Below are 15,372 nucleotides of genomic sequence, written 5' to 3'. Positions count from 1 at the left end.
ATGAAGTGCAGTTTATAGGTTTTTTTCCCTTCTATTTAGTTTTCTTTTTAAAAAAATCTTTATTTACTTTTTATGTGGTGCTGAGGATTGAATCCAGTGCCTCACACATGCGAGGCATGCACTCTACCACTGAGCTACAGCCCCAGCTCCAGTTTGTGGTTTATTAAGGAAATGCTTATGTGTGCCACCGTGGAGGGTTGGACCTGTGAAGGCTAATTTTATGTCAACTTGATTGGGTTAAAAGATACCCAGATAGCTAATAAGACACATATGATTGTGTGTTTGAGGATGTTTCTGAAAGAGTTTAGTATCTGAATCAGACTGGGAAAGAAGACACCCACCAGCCCCCACCCTGTGCCGTGTGGGCTGGCATCCTCCAAGGAGTTGAAGATCACAGAACAAAAAGGCAATAAAGCAGGAATTCATTGCTGGGTCTTCTGCCCTCCAGCATCAGAGTTCTGGGCTCCCAGAGCTTCTGGCACTTAACCAGCAACCACTGGCTTCCCACCCCACCACGCCGCCTTCTGCAGGCCTTCTCGCCCACCTGAATCACACCACGGCTTTCCTGGTCCTCCAGCTTGCGGAAAAGTTGGCATGGGAGCGCTCGGCCCACACAAGCGCTTGGGCCAACCCCTATAATAAATGTGTTGTGTACATCCATATAAATTCTATTGCAAAAGAACCTTAGTACAAAATGGGAATATCATTACACAGGAGGGCAGCTGCAGACAGAACTGTGGGAAGGAAATATTCACGGTTAAGGACAGGAGGAGAATACAGAGCTTCGTGCAAGCCCAAATACCATCCAGGTGAGGCTGGGTTCAGGTGAGACCCGGCACCCAGGAGCCTGCACACGAGTATTCCGAAACCAAGCTGCGAGATGAATGTAAGTCTGCGAACAAACTGGGAAAACCTCACACCGACCGAGCACGCGGGCCTGCCGCTTCCCGCTGGGGAGGGGCACTCTGGTCCCGGTGGGAGTTTATTGCGCAGGAGGCGCCGCTAGGTTCCCGGGGCGCGCCGCCTGCAAGCCCCGTGCGCGCTCCCGCGCCGAGGAGAGCGGAGCCGCCCCCGCACGCACGCGTGGGCCTCGCCCTGTCCCCGCGGAGCCCGGCAGTCCCTCAGAAGGGCAGGCCTTCTTCGAACAGGAGCAGGCCATGCTCCGGGGTAACAGACGGAAGGGCTATCTCCTACGCGTCTCTGCGTTCTCACCAGGGAAAATATAACGTTCCAGCGAAAGGCGTGATAATGAAATGCCTGAAACCGGGAAGGGAAGAAAACATGCTCCAGGTGAGGCTCGAACTCACAACCTCGGCATCACCCGCACATATACTGCTGTATAAGTACCGCGCGCTAACCGATTGCGCCACTGGAGCATGCTTTCCCGCGTACGCCCCGCGTGCTCTACAGAGTCCACCGCACCCGGTGCCGCGCAGCACCGCAGCGAGCCCTGCCGAGCCGAGCCGAGCCCTGCCGAGCCCTGCCGAGTCCAGCCGAGCCCGGCCGAGCCGAGCCGAGCCCTGCCGAGTCCGGCCGAGTCCGGCCGAGCCCGGCCGAGCCCGGCCGAGCCCGCCAGTCTAACTCGTATGACGTCTGCCCGGTCGACCTGCGCCGGGCCAAGTCGAGCCCAGCCCGGCGGAGCGCACCGGCAGTCGCCGCCCCCACTCTGGGTCGCCCAGCGTAAAACACGAGGTGGCCGAGGTACTCCGCCTCCCGGCAAGAGGAGCGGAACCACCCTCTGACACGGAGCCGGCCTCGCCCGAGAAGGGAGACTGCGCCCCTCCGCACCGGCCTCGCCCGAACGCTTTCCCGGAAGACGCGAGCGCTGGGGCGAGTGCGGCAGCCGGCGCTCGGCCGGGCCCTAGACACGCCCGCCACCAGCGGAGCGCACCGGCCCCGGGCCCCGCTGCGCGTCCCCGCGGCTCGCGCGCAGCAGGCTCCCGCCCAGGGCCAGCGCCTCTGCCCTCGGCGCCCCCAGCCTTCCCCGCAGCCCGGGGACCCCTCCGCGTCGCCGAGCAGGCTGAGCGCGCGCCTGCGGGAGGCCGCGCGGCGTCGAGCCCTCCCCGCTAGGAGGCGGCCGGCTTCCCGGGGACCCCCCCCGGGTCTGAGACCCGGCACCTCCGGTGGCCTCTAAAGGTGACGGCCGGCGGCGTTTCTTGACTTGCTTGTGTTAATCCGGGAAAAGGTAGCTGCACCACACCTGGGGAGCTCGAGACGGGGGTTTCTTGGATCGCTGCGGTCCTGACCGCACACACCCCACAAAGGAGCTGCACTAAGTTTCTCCACTCACCAGTGAAGGCCAGAGCGAGGGAAAAGGACCTGCTCCACTGGACGCCCGTTGCATTACTGTGGGGTACCATTGCGCGTTTTGTTTTAAATCAGAGATTGAACCCAGGGGCGCTTTGCCGCTGAGCCACATCCTCAGCCCCTTTTAATTTTTTTTTTTATTAAAGACAGGTCCTCGCTGAGTTGCTTAGGGCCTCGCTAAATTGCGAAGTCTGGCATTGGACTCGTGATCCTCCTGCCTCAGCCTCCGGAGCTGCTGGGATTACAGTCGTGCTCACTGCGTGTTTTAAAAACACCTGCAAGTGAAGGCAGGGTGAGCCACACGGGCTCCTTGGTGGACAACCGCCCCACCAGAGGATCTCCTGTGCTCTCCCCACGCAGGCAGGAGACCTGACCCCGCCTGAACCCGTAGAGATCATTACCAGAAACAGCAGCTCCCCAAAGTAGATGAGTTTACCACCATGCTATGGTTTGAATGTTTTTCTCTTGTCCCCCTAAAATTCCTATTGAAATTTAATCTCTTTCGGCTGGCCCAGCACCTCTGGGAGGCTGAGGCTGGAGGATCACAAGTTCCAGGCCAGCCTAGACAGTTTATTGAGGTTCTAAGCAATTTAGTGAGACCTGTCTGAAAATAAAAAAGACTGAGGATGTGGGTCAGTGGTTAAGCTCCCCTGGGTTCAATCCTCGTTACCAAAGGCAAGAGGGGAAAAAAAAAAAAACCAAGGAGAAGAAAGAAATGTAATTCCCACTGTGGTACTAAGGATTGGGAACTTTGAGAAGTGGTTAAGCCATGAGGGCCCTATCTGTCAGAGTGGGATTCATGCCCCTATAACAGAAATAGAGGCTCAGAAAGCTGCCTAGCCCCTGTCTCTTCTCTGCCATTTGCAACAAGAGGCACCACCTTAGAAGCAGAGAGAGGTTACAGTTATTGGCATCAGATTCGCCATCTTAGGTCAGGAGCCATTTTATCTAGAGGTTCCAGCTGCTCTCCTGGGAGGGACAGCCCTGTGGCTTTGCCTCATGCTACTGACAATAGATCTCCTGCGTGAGGTTTCAGTGGCAGGTCTTTGGACTTTGGGTGGTTCTGTGAACGTGCTTTCAACAGTGGTTCACTTTATGCTTTGAATATAGCCCTTGCTGCTCTTCCACTGCAATTTATTTTTAAAATGGACTTCTTTCTCTTCCTCTCTCCCTGCTCATCCCCAATCTCTCCCCCTTCCTAATCTCAGCGGAAACAGGATTACTGTTCTCCCTGTCCTAGGCAGAGTTATCTGTCCTGGGTTCCCACCCATCATAGGAATGAAGTAATCCAGACTTCAGGGTTGGCACCGGAAGATCACAGAAATGGCTATCTCCCAAATTAACAAGTGAATTACAACTCCAACAGAGAACTCCTGGAATGTAGCCTTTGAACCACCTCTTTAAAAGCCTCCTGTTCCTGCTAATGGGTGGAGTCACAACCTTTGAGACCAGAGTCCCCTGTGTTTCTCCTTTGCTAGCAAAGCAATAAAACTTTTTCCCCCTTTTTCTCAAAACCATGTTCTCATTATAGAATTGGCATCTGGGACAAGGACCAGTCATGGGCCTCCCAGGCGCCAGAACAGTTCTTAAGAAACATGTGCCAGACACTGTTGATTTACATGGTCTCCTTGTTCTACAGCTGGATCTAGACAGAAGAGACCCAACTCACAAGGGCTTGAACCCAGGGCCTTGGGCATGCAGCTGAGCTATATCTACCAACTGAGCGGTATCCCCAGCACTTGGGACTGCCCATATCAAGGGATGAAGTTGCACAAGACCTCCAGTACTCCCTGGATAGGTTGACTCTCATTGCGGAAGGCATGTCAACCACACAGGCTTTGGGCTTTGTAAGCAAAAAGTTATAATGACCAAGAAAACTACTCAGAAAGCTAATGTTTTAAATTCTTGATGTTAAAAAGAAAAGAAAAGAAAAAGATCATCTCCTTGAGATAGGGATTTGGGAAAACTGGTGCTGAGTCTGAAGGAAATGCCCAGGGCCATTTAAATGCAAAAGGCACTAGGAACAATTTCAAGGCCTAAGCAACACACCTCAACCCACACCCTTCTCACTTAAATAAATTCCACTGTTTACTCTTCCCTCCCTTTATCTTCTGTGGATTTTATTCAAATTTGTGAGACAAGAACCCAGAAGGAAATTGGCGATATGGGGGAATCTAGTCTCATCTCAAAACTCTGGTTTCACCAACAATAATGTCATTACGGATGTGTGCAAGTTGTTTTCAGGGTGCTACATGATATTATGTTTAAATATGGAAAAACATGAATGCAATAAACAGGAAAATCCCTCAGTCTTTAACCAGCTTTGCAAAGAGATGAAGATCTGGTAGCAAGTTGTTGATGGACCCTAGGCCAGAGGCCCAACTGTGGGGGTCCCAACAAATCAAGTCCAACCACTCCAAAAAAACAAAAGGGAAAAGTAATCACCTCCACCAGTAAGGCCCTACCTGGCCAATCCTGATATACTGACCACCAGGACCACAACATGACCAAGACTCCTTGACCACACACCCTTCTGGTCCCTGTTCTATATAATCTGGGAGCTCATGTTGGCAGCCCAAAGACAGGACTCAAAACACTGGTCCCCTTGTCTTCCTGGTAGAGCTCTGCTGAGTCAAGTTCTTTCCTGCCTTTCACCATTACTTTTTTCTTTGATTTTTGGGGTGAGTAGCCTGATTTGTGCAGATCCCAGAGTCAGACCTCTGGCCTAGAGCTCCATTCCCGGGGCAGTCTCAGTTCCCCTCTGTGTAAGGCTACAGCCTCATCATGGGGTGATCTCCCTGACAGGGTACTGTTCTGGTGACTGCAGGAGAGAATGATTCAGAAAAGGCCAACCAGAAAGGCAGGATGGAGTTAGTGCCTGTAGGTGTGGGCAATGACACAGGACCTCTAGGCAGCTCTCTGGGGGTCTTGGGTCCTTGCTTAGCATCTGGACGGCCATCTTGAATGACAGCAGTCATTTTAAGGAAAACATTTTGCTTTCCCACCCAAGGGCCTTTCTGAGAAAGGCTCACCACTCCCTCATAGCAACCCAGCTCTTAACCCCTGCCTTAGGACCTGCCCGGCTCTGTTCTGAGCCTGCCCCATAAAAGTCCTAGAACCCAAGCCTGTTCTGCCTCTCTCCACTTTAGAGAGATGGACTTTATTTATAGTCAGCTCTGACAAACTCATGTGTGTCTCCATCTTTCATTTCTCACCCATCTCTCGTTCCTCGATTTCCCTTCAGGCATAACATTGTGAAGGCAGGGTGTTGACAAACTTTTGGTTATGATGTCCTTGCAAGTCTTGAAAACACCTTAGGTACTCTTACCTTGGTGCCTCAGCCTTGTGGGGGAGGATCACAGCTATAGGGGGACACACCTTAAATGGGCAGCATGTTTGCCCAGCAGGAAACTGGCACAAGTTCTAGAAAGGAGACACATGCCAAGTGAAGGCAGAGATTCCAAGCTTCATCCCACTTTTAGCTACCCATTGGATATCTGCGGCTCAGATGAAGAGTCAGTACTTTTGGCAAAGGCAGCTTCAAAGTCCCTGTTATACTCCTTGTATGAAAATCCTCAGTCTGTCTCTAGGAATCATCCTGTTAGACTAGCTAAGCAAGAATCCCCCTAGCTTTGATGTTCCTATGGGTGACTCCTCTAACGGGACCTAACTCACCATCAGAGATGACTCTCTATCTACCTTCCTCACTTTGGGAGTTCAGCTCCGTTTCCTCCACCCCCACTGCATCAGTGTATCAGCCTGCGCGCTTGCCCCGACCGGCAGGACACATCAACCTGGGCAGCGAACCTAGATGGGGAGGAATGAAGGGACAAGAGACACGAAGGGTGACAGCAAGACAGGAGTTCTGATCAAGCTGCCAACTTTTATTGTTCACACAGGGGTATTTATGGGCTGGGGATGGGGGGAGCTCTCTTATCGGCAGTTGCTAGAAGTCTTCACAAAGTGAGATAGCGCAGGATGTCTCAGGGAGATGGATGGCTGCAGGGTGTCTCCCAGGCGAGATGTCTCCCAGGGGGCTGTTTCTTGTAACTGTCAGGCTATTCTTTGAAGGAGAACTCCCTTTTGGTCCCTGGCACTGTCAGGCTATTCTTTGAAGGAGAACTCCCTTTTGGTCCCTGGCACTCGCTGACAAGGCCAACAGCCCATTGTCCTAAAATACCTGTCAGCATGTTCACTTACAGACACCACTTGCTTGCAGAAAGTTAAAGTGGATGCCCACAAGCCCACATGCTTCCTACTGATGACCACTGCGGTATCACACTCCCATCCCCAAGGGCAACTCCAGACTGACTCCATCTGCTTCAAATGCCATGTGGACATTGGAACTTATTTTAATCTCATGCTAATGACAAAAGAGCCCTCAGGTTGTGGTAACAGATCCAATCATGCCAGAGTTAGGGAAGAAAAGAGTCGGAGCCCGAGTCCTAGGCACCTCGTCCCTTCTCCTGGAGAGCTCTGAGGTCAGCCTACACCGACACTCGCACTACCCAGTCCTGGGAGAACCCAGACCCAGGCTGCAGGGACAAGTGCTTAGGAGTGAGGTGGCTCCCCTTCTCTGGTGGGCCCTGAATACAACTCCCTGCCTGTGCCCAGAACCGTGTGGTCATTTGTGACTGTTCTGAGTGGGAAAGAGATCAGTGGTGCCCCAGTCAGGCTGCAGCAGAATAACGGGGGTGGGGTGGGGGGGGTGACGAATAACTTCTGTAGATTGATACAGCAGGAGAAGGAGCCGTTTATTGTAGGACAACAGAGCTGTTTATACATTTTGCACAGCTTATCTTAATTAGCATAAACTAGATACATCAGTCAACCAATAAGGAATCTCCACACTTAATGGCTCGCTTTTGTTACTTCTCAAACCACTCCCTCTGGCATTTTGCCAGGCACCATCCAGACTTGTTTAGGAACTCTAACATTCCCCTGGCAAAATACCAGGTGTTATTTTGACTTGTCTACAGACCTTAACACAGTGGAGAGGAGAAAACAAAGAGGCAAGATAGGGAAGAAAAAAGTCATTTCATCATTTTGTACAGCTGGTGCTGTTTCTCATTCTCTCCTGGCTTTAGGGGCACTCGGTCCCGGGAGGCGTGGGCAGTTGCTGTGCAGTTTGTTACATCTGTCAGAAGCCCTGCTTTTTCTGAGAAATCAATTCCAATGCCTTGGTATAAACATTGCTTGTCTTGATTTGCCTTGTTTGTCAGCCCCACCCCAGAGGGTCAGCCAGAAGTCTACCCACCACAAACACTCTCCATGCCTCCCTTCTGGCTTGTGAGGGCTAGATCTTATTTGTCTGTTTATTTTGCTCTTCTGGGGATTGAATACAGGAATGGTGTGCTTGTGCTTCACCACCAAGCTACATTCCCATCCTTTTAATTTTTAGTTTTGAGACAGTTTCACTAAATCTTCCAGGCTGAACTTGAACTTGCCATCATCTCCTGCCTCATCCTCCCGAATGGCCAGGATCACAGGTTTGACCCCTGCAATTAGCTTCTCTTTGGATTTTAGAAAAAAACAAATATATAAGCAAATAAAAACTCTAAAAATAAATGTTACCAAAACCAAACAAACAAACAAAACATAAAAAAAAAAACAGGCCATTTCCCAAAAAACATACAAGACCGTCTGGTGTCTATTTTGCCTAGTGTGTTGAGATGTTTAAGTAAACACTGATGCCAGGTAATTAACAGCTTTCTATCAATATGTACCAAAACTGCAGCCCCTGAAGTGTAGTGAGTAAGTTGTGAATGTTATTGAAATTAGCGGGGTAAAATTATTATAAAGATGATTTAGTTTTCAGAATCATTTTCTTGTGACACCAGGCTGAATGATTTCCTGATGAACTCAGATGCCCACAGAGCACCTGCGGTCTAGAAGGGCACCTCTCCTTCATTCACTCACTAGTGGAGCATGCTGGGGATGAAGCCCAGGGCCAGGTGCACAGGCACTGGCCACCACGTGACACCTCCAACCCACCAGCACTTCTTTAAAAAAAAAAAATGTGTTCATCAAGTATATTTGACACCAACTGGCTTGTAACTCAGTGTTCAGGGAGGCTACTTTCCATTCTCAGGAAGTTATTTTAGTGGTGGAATCCACGGCATCACTCTCTCCTAGCCATTAGAGGCATACGCTATGATAAAGGGGTGCAAATGCAGGTACAAAAAGGCACCTCTCACCTAGAGTGAAGGCCAAAGGACAGGTGAGATGGATTCCAGGGGCAGCAGTGGGCAAGAGGAAGGAAGGGAGCTTCTGCAGATAAGGCAGTATTCATAAAATGTGGGAGCATTTTCAGGAACAACCACGCTCCTAACTTACAAGCCACAGGAAGTTACTCCTTCTGATTTTAGAGGGAAGGAATTGCTTCTCCCCATCCTGCTTCTTCAGCCATTTAAAGTCCATTTTTCAAGCTCACTGCTGTAAACCGTGTCGCACTGTTTCACACACAGAGTTTATTTTGGAGGAGTTTGTGTCTTGCGGGCACTATTACTCATCCAATACAGATGCAGTCTGCGGAGACTCCGTCCTCTGACTTCCAGACAGACTGTGCATTTCACCAACCATTTTCCACCATGACGTTGGTCACTCAGAGGTCATCGCTGGTGGATCTGTGTGCACAGCTCAGTTCCAAGTGTGGGGCGATGAGTGGAGAGCGTCAGGGATCCTATCACGAGGGGCCCCTTCCCGGTCCCTCGGTGACAGCTCGCTGTGGCTCCTTGGCCTCCAGCCACGGTGTTGGCCTCATCAGACACACCGTCACTGAGCGGGGATGGGGCTCCTACTCAGATCGGAGGACTCCAGCCTTCAAGCTGCAGTGACAGACCAGGCAGGACTCCAGGCAGCGATGGGCCTGTGAGGAAGAGGTGCTCAGAGCAGGCCCACAGGGAGCCTGAGTACTGTACTCAGCCTGACACTGAGTACAGCTGCGACCCCGGAGAGGGCAGGCCCTGGGGAGACTCGAACTCACGGCCCCGGGTGCACGAGACGCGCGCTCTCCGCCCTGCGCTGCAGAGCCCAGGCGGGGGCGCCCTGCTCCTCCACCGGCTCCGGAAGGCCCGCGGGTTTCTCAGGTCTGACCGTCCACCGATGCTGCGCGGGGCCGTCCCTCCCTCCCGGGTGGCTGTCGTCCCCACGGGAACTGCTCAGCCCGGGGCCCACCCGAGGCGCGCACCCTCCGGACTCGGGCCTAGCGCCGCGGGGGCGCGGACTTCGGCCTCGGATCCGGGCGAGGCCGGGGCCTGGGCCGGAGGGCGGGGCCCCGCGGGCGACGGACCCGCCCGAGCTCGGACCCGGCGCCGCAGACTCCCGCCGCGGCCCTCGGCTCCCGGCCCGCGCCCTGGCGCCGCGATCCCGCCCCAAGACCTTGGTTGGTGGAGGCGGCGCAGAGCCCGGGGCCGTCGCTGACCAGGTGGAGGGGTGAGGAGCCGGGAGAAGTGCGGCCGGGCACCGAGAAGGGCCGTCCGCGGCCTCTGGGGCGTTTCAGGGTCGAAGCGGCGTCACGCAGGGCGGCCGCGCGCTCCCCGGACTCCCCCGACCCCGAACCCCCACCGCTTCGCGCCGAAGCGCCCACCGTCCGGGCCCGGAGAAGAGGGCGCGCCGCCGGGGGGCGTCCACAGTGGAGCAGAGCCACCCCGAGCCGGGGCACAGGGCCGTCTTCCAGGGCCTGAAGACAGTGCCTCCCCGTCCGCGGCTGGGGACTCAGCCGACAGCTGCGCTGGGAACATGGGGAAATCACGTGTGGACTGATACGGACTTATTTTTAATTTTTCTTGCCAGTGTCCCTTAAACAACACAGAACAGCAGGGACTCCCCTAGCATTGTGTTAGGGGAAACCTAGAGATGATTCAAGGCCTGCAGGATGGGTGCGTGAGTTATTTGCAAATTCTATGGCGGTTCGTCTAAGGGACTGGAGCATCTGCAGAGGTTCCTATCTGCTGGAAGCTCCTGGAACCAATCCCAGTAGATACCTAGTGTCAACTTCAGTGAAACACAGGTCTGTTACGCTCAGAAGAATCACGTGAACCTAATTTTTCTTTTGCTGTTTTATTTTAATTATTTTTAGTTTGAGACAGAGTCTCTTCAGTTGCACAGGGCTCCCCTAAGTCGCCGAGGCTGGCTTTGACTTGTGATCTTCCTGCCTCGGACTCCTGGGTCCCTGGGATTATGGGCATCAGTCACTGCACCAGGCTGGTGTCTTGTTTTTAATGCTCTTACAGAATCTCAGGGCTCTTTCTTCACTTGTGTGCTGAGATTAAGTTTTCTGATCCTTAAATGCATTCATTCAATTAAGTATTTACAAACACACGAGCAATTTGAGGACTGGATGCTATAGATGTTACTTCTCTGCCTCAAGATGTTCCCTCTAAGCCAAGTGCTGTGGACCACGCCTGGAATCCCAAGTAGACCAAGCAGGAGGATCACAAGTTTGAGGCCAGCCTGAGCAACTTAGAAACCCTATCTCAGAACTTAAAAAAATAATAATAATAAATTAGTTAAAGGGGGTGGGGGTAGGTGTAACTCAGTGGGAGAGCACCCCTGGGTTCAATACCCACTGCTTCTACTGTTACCTAAATAAATAAATCCATAGTTAAAAAAGCAGGGCATTCATTCAAATTCCTACCATGCAAAGCAGACGTAGTGCAACACTTATTGTGCAAACATGCGATATTGCAAGTGTTTTGGTGGCTACACAGAGCCTACAAGCAACACGGTCTTGGAGGAATGCCAGCCCTGCTGTCTGTTCCTTGCACTTGAACACAGTTCTTACTTCAGCAATCACTTCAGTGGGTGTTCTCAAAACACTTGTTAGAACAGATTCCAGGGCTGGGGCTGTAGCTCAGTGGCAGAGTGCTGGCTTCGCCTGTGTCAGGCACTGGGTTAGATCCTCAGCCCACATAAAAATAAACAAATGAAATAAAGACACACTGTCCATCTACAACTATAAATAAATTTTAAAAAAACAAAACAGAGTTCAACAGGCAAAGATCACACCGTCACCTGGTGAGGGTCCCGAGGAGGTCCCATAAAGGAGGTGACCTCAACTCAAGCCATGAGAGTCCTTGACATTGCCATGGAAAGGAATTTAAGGACACTTGAAAAGCTGAGAAGCGATTCCAGCTCTCATTCATGTTGGCAAGTGGTCTGTTGTCTACCTTCCATTCTCTCCCGTAGTAACATTTTCATTTTCTACCCCAAGTTAATGGCTTTCAGAAGCTTATCATTTCCTGCTGTTCTACCCAGGGCTGCAAGATCCAGTGTACTGTTTTCTGATCCCAGAGAACTTGGAGGACTCGGTGGAGATGCTTTGAACATTTCATTTCTCACACGCTCCTGTGGGGCAGGGTCAGTCAGGACACAATGGAAGGCCACAGGGCACCTGCCAGCTGGGGAAGCTGCAGGACAGGCTGCATGTCCCCTGTTCAGGTGGAACTCTTCTGATGTATATGGGAACACTCCTCCCTCACAACCTGGGCCTCAGCTAAGGACGGGAGGCAAAGGAAGTGCCAGTTCCCCTCCCATTGCTTCCTCGTCAGAGTCTTCAGGACCCTTGATGTCTCACTGTCTGATCAACTAGCCGTCCTAGGCCCTGACTCATGTCCACCCTGACACCTGCAGAAAGGCCATCACAAACAGCAATTGCAGAAGCCTATCTGGTGCCCAATGATCAGAAGTCAGTTGGGCTTTTGCTATTGTTTTTTGCTTCTTGGTCTTCAAATAGAGAACTTGAAATGCCGTTTTAAAGTCGGGGTTGTGCGGTAGAAAACACGGGCCTCTTCATCAGACGTGTGATGGAATCCAAACTATCATTTCAAAAGTGGGACGTGTGATGTTTCATACTATTTTTGCCACTTTCTTCTGTAAATTTAAGGGGAAATTCCTGTAAGAACCACATGAAGGAAGTAAAGAGAGGAGGTGGCTCATTAGCCACACAGGTTTCTTCAGGACAAACCTGCGGAGGGGGCCCAGTGGAGACTGAGACATCTGCTTACAGCCTGGGGTAGTTATGAGTGAGAGAGGAGGGAACTTTTGTAATTAGCTGTTGCTGAGGGTGGTCAGGGAAGAGTCCTTGATGGCATCTTCATAATGAACCAGATGTTTTCAGGATTTCAATCTCATATAGCAATTTCCTTTCTTTGTGTGATAATGGCATAATGTCTGAGATTTAAGGTCAGGCTGAGTCAGAGTGACATGGAGATGACTCTTGTTCAAGGATGGAGGATGTTTTCAAAGTGGTATTGCCTGTGTCAAGGTCTTCCTAACCTTCCTGCCTTTTTCCTTTTATTTGATGAGAAAGGGATTATAGGAGAAAGGGCAGTGATGCCTCTTAAGCTATTTCCTGCTGAGAGGGGGTATCTGTTGAGTATTCCTGTAGGTGCTGCTATTGAGCAGTTCTAATGGAGCTCAGCAGGAGGATATTCTGGACCCTTTGACAAGTAGGGGCACCGATAGTCCTCTGTAAAGAAAGGAGATGAACAGCCCAGACAGGGAGGACCCAACAGAAAGGCCAATAATGATAGGCAGAATTGAGAAGAGAAAGAGGCTAGACAAGTTCCTGTCCAGTAGATGGGTAAACAGATGGAAGCATTATTTCTGCATTGGAAGGAGATTTCCTGATTATAGTTCAACCAGGAAACAATGTGCTTTAGCTGGAGGTAGGGTCTTGAAGCAAAATTTGGGGGCAGTGTGATGGGTGGCCACTATGGGCTTGGAGGTATGCGACATTGTGGTTGACACCTCAGGGAGGAGCACCTCTGGGGTGATGGGAGGGGAGCAAAGTCAATCTGGTAAAGGAGACACAGGAGTGTGGGGAGCTATGGTGGGAATTAGAATGAACGGAGGCCTTGAGGGAGGTTAGGACCTCCCTGCCAAGGAGAGGAGCTGGGCATCCAAATGTGAGTGGGGCCTTCCAGGAGGCAACCAATAACGAATAAAACAAGCTTTAGCCTGGGTTTCAACCTGGGGTCGGGGGATCCTGTTCTCCCAGGTTCCCATTTCTATCTGCCTACAGACAATCTGTCTCCGACCTCAATCCTCCCTCTGAAGAGGTCCTTGACTGTGGTCAGGGGTGAGGGGGTAATGATCACTCTGGCTTCTTCAAGCTGATGGTGGGCTTTGGCTGTGGAAGTCTGGGAAACCCTCCATTGGTCTATCTTGGGGACCTCGGTACAAGTTGGGAGGCAGACCCACATGACAGGGCTCCTGGGCTGCCAAGACAGGCAGCCAGCCTACTGGTCCCTGTTAAGTAGCAGCAGCTGAGTAGCAGAGAGGCGGCCAGAGTGGGCTGGAGCACGCAGCCCATGGAGCCTTCCAGGCAGGCACCAAGGCCCTGCAGTGCTGCAAGCGAGGGTGGGCCTGCCTGTCCAACTTTGGTAGCCAGGCCTAGGCACGGTGCTGATGCCTGCTGCAGAAGCCCCTGCACCAAGCACTGCAGCTCTGAACCTGCAGGCCTAGACCATCCCATGACCTCCCCCACTTCCCAGGACCTGCCACCAGAAAATGGAAAAGGGCCAGACCTGAATGGAAGTGAACTGGAGAATTAGCCAATAGTGTTAGGATATTTCCAGACCCCAATTAGCACAAATTTGGACCCATAGCATTGGTATTTTTTTCAAACCATAATTAGCATAAGTTTAGACCAATGGCCGTTAACCAAAAGCTCTACATAAACCCCAAACCAGACCACTAGTCTGAGAAAACCTGGTGAGGTTTTTTGTTGTACTGCAAGGGTTTCTATTCAATAAGTCTCTGCCTTTAGCATTCATTCATTATAATCTGTGGGTTTCAGTTTTTGGCTTCAGAGGGGAGAACCTTGAAATTAGAAGAAATTGGTGTGGAGCTCCTGCAGCATTGGAGGGGCTAGCCTGTCATTTAGAATCTTTAATGCTTGTTGGCTGCAGAGGCCTGCAACATTATACAGTCAGAAGTGGAAAGTGAGTTTCATTTGAGAACTCTGGTTTCACATGGGTCATATTTCTAAGACCATCTAAGGTTTGTGGACTCTGGACATCTGGTACATCACTGTGCTCCAGAGGACCATGATGGTGGTTGGCAGGTGGCTAGACAAGGTGTAAATGAGGGAGGGAGTGTGGCAAGACCAAAAAAGGAAAAAAAAAAAGCAGCAAAGCAGTATTTTCTGCAAATAATTAGCACAAAAAGTGATCAGTGTTCTCAGCCAGCCTAGAAGACCTCAAGGATAGTAACCTATTGGAGTGTAGGGTGTGGTCTGACATGTCTGGAATTTGTGAGCAGAGGTTCTTTAAGGCTTCAGAAACATGAGTAGGGTTCTAGAAACACAACATTTGATTTTTATAGTGGCACAGGTGTTCCCTTGAGCTCTAAAAATGCTATCAGATTTTGCTTTTATACCAATATGAGGGGATAAATACTAGAACTAGTTATCATCAGTGAAAAGTAAATTTTTTATGTATATAGTAGGTTCAGAAAATTTGTAGGTCTCAAACTGAATTAGAACAAACGTGTGACTCTGGAAATATCTTTTGTAATACTTCCTTTACAACCTCCCAGTTTTACTTGTGGGAGGATTGACCCAAGTGTATATTTTGAGTTACATTATAAGAGTTGTTACCTTTTTCTTAAATATCCATGAGTGACTGTTTTGGTCATACTCTCCAGCCAGATGTGTAACCAAGTTGCTCAAAAATCACTCTTTTTCCTATCTAGTGTTAGGGTCAGCTGTGTGAGAAAACTCTTGACTCATTAAGTTTTTCTCTATCAGTTGTGCCATCTGCTAGGAAAAAGGTCAGGGTCTTGCTGACCATATGTGGCTTCCTTTGAAAGCATCATGGACATTTCCCTCTCCAGTGATTTAAGGGACCAGTCAGCATACCCCCAGGTGGGGTGCATGCAGCAACTCTAGCCCCTTTCTGATTTCAGAGTATGAATGGCCAAGTTCAGTTGAAGAAATGGCATTCTCTCTGCCCTTGAAGAACTGTGGTTTCTGGTTCCTAACAAAGTTTAGAATTTGAAAAGAAAGAAAGGAGCATGGTTTGTCACTGGAAAAAGGCCTGTGGCCCAAGCTGAGATGAC

At 50.9% G+C, this 15,372-nt stretch overlaps 1 non-coding gene across 1 annotated transcript; it reads right to left on the bottom strand.

The window, feature by feature from the left end:
* Window positions 1-1,282: 1,282 nt before the first annotated feature.
* On the bottom strand, window positions 1,283-1,376 carry Trnai-uau (transfer RNA isoleucine (anticodon UAU)). The gene is made up of 2 exons: window positions 1,339-1,376; window positions 1,283-1,318 (listed from the first exon to the last, which is right to left on the bottom strand). It is a non-coding gene; the product is annotated as a tRNA-Ile (tRNA).
* Window positions 1,377-15,372: the final 13,996 nt, after the last annotated feature.

Source organism: Ictidomys tridecemlineatus, chromosome 8, assembly GCF_052094955.1.
Source record: "Ictidomys tridecemlineatus isolate mIctTri1 chromosome 8, mIctTri1.hap1, whole genome shotgun sequence".
Lineage (NCBI taxonomy): Eukaryota > Metazoa > Chordata > Mammalia > Rodentia > Sciuridae > Ictidomys > Ictidomys tridecemlineatus.
Note: the sequence above shows the minus strand (reverse complement) of the source record. Positions and strands in the feature narration are given on the sequence as shown.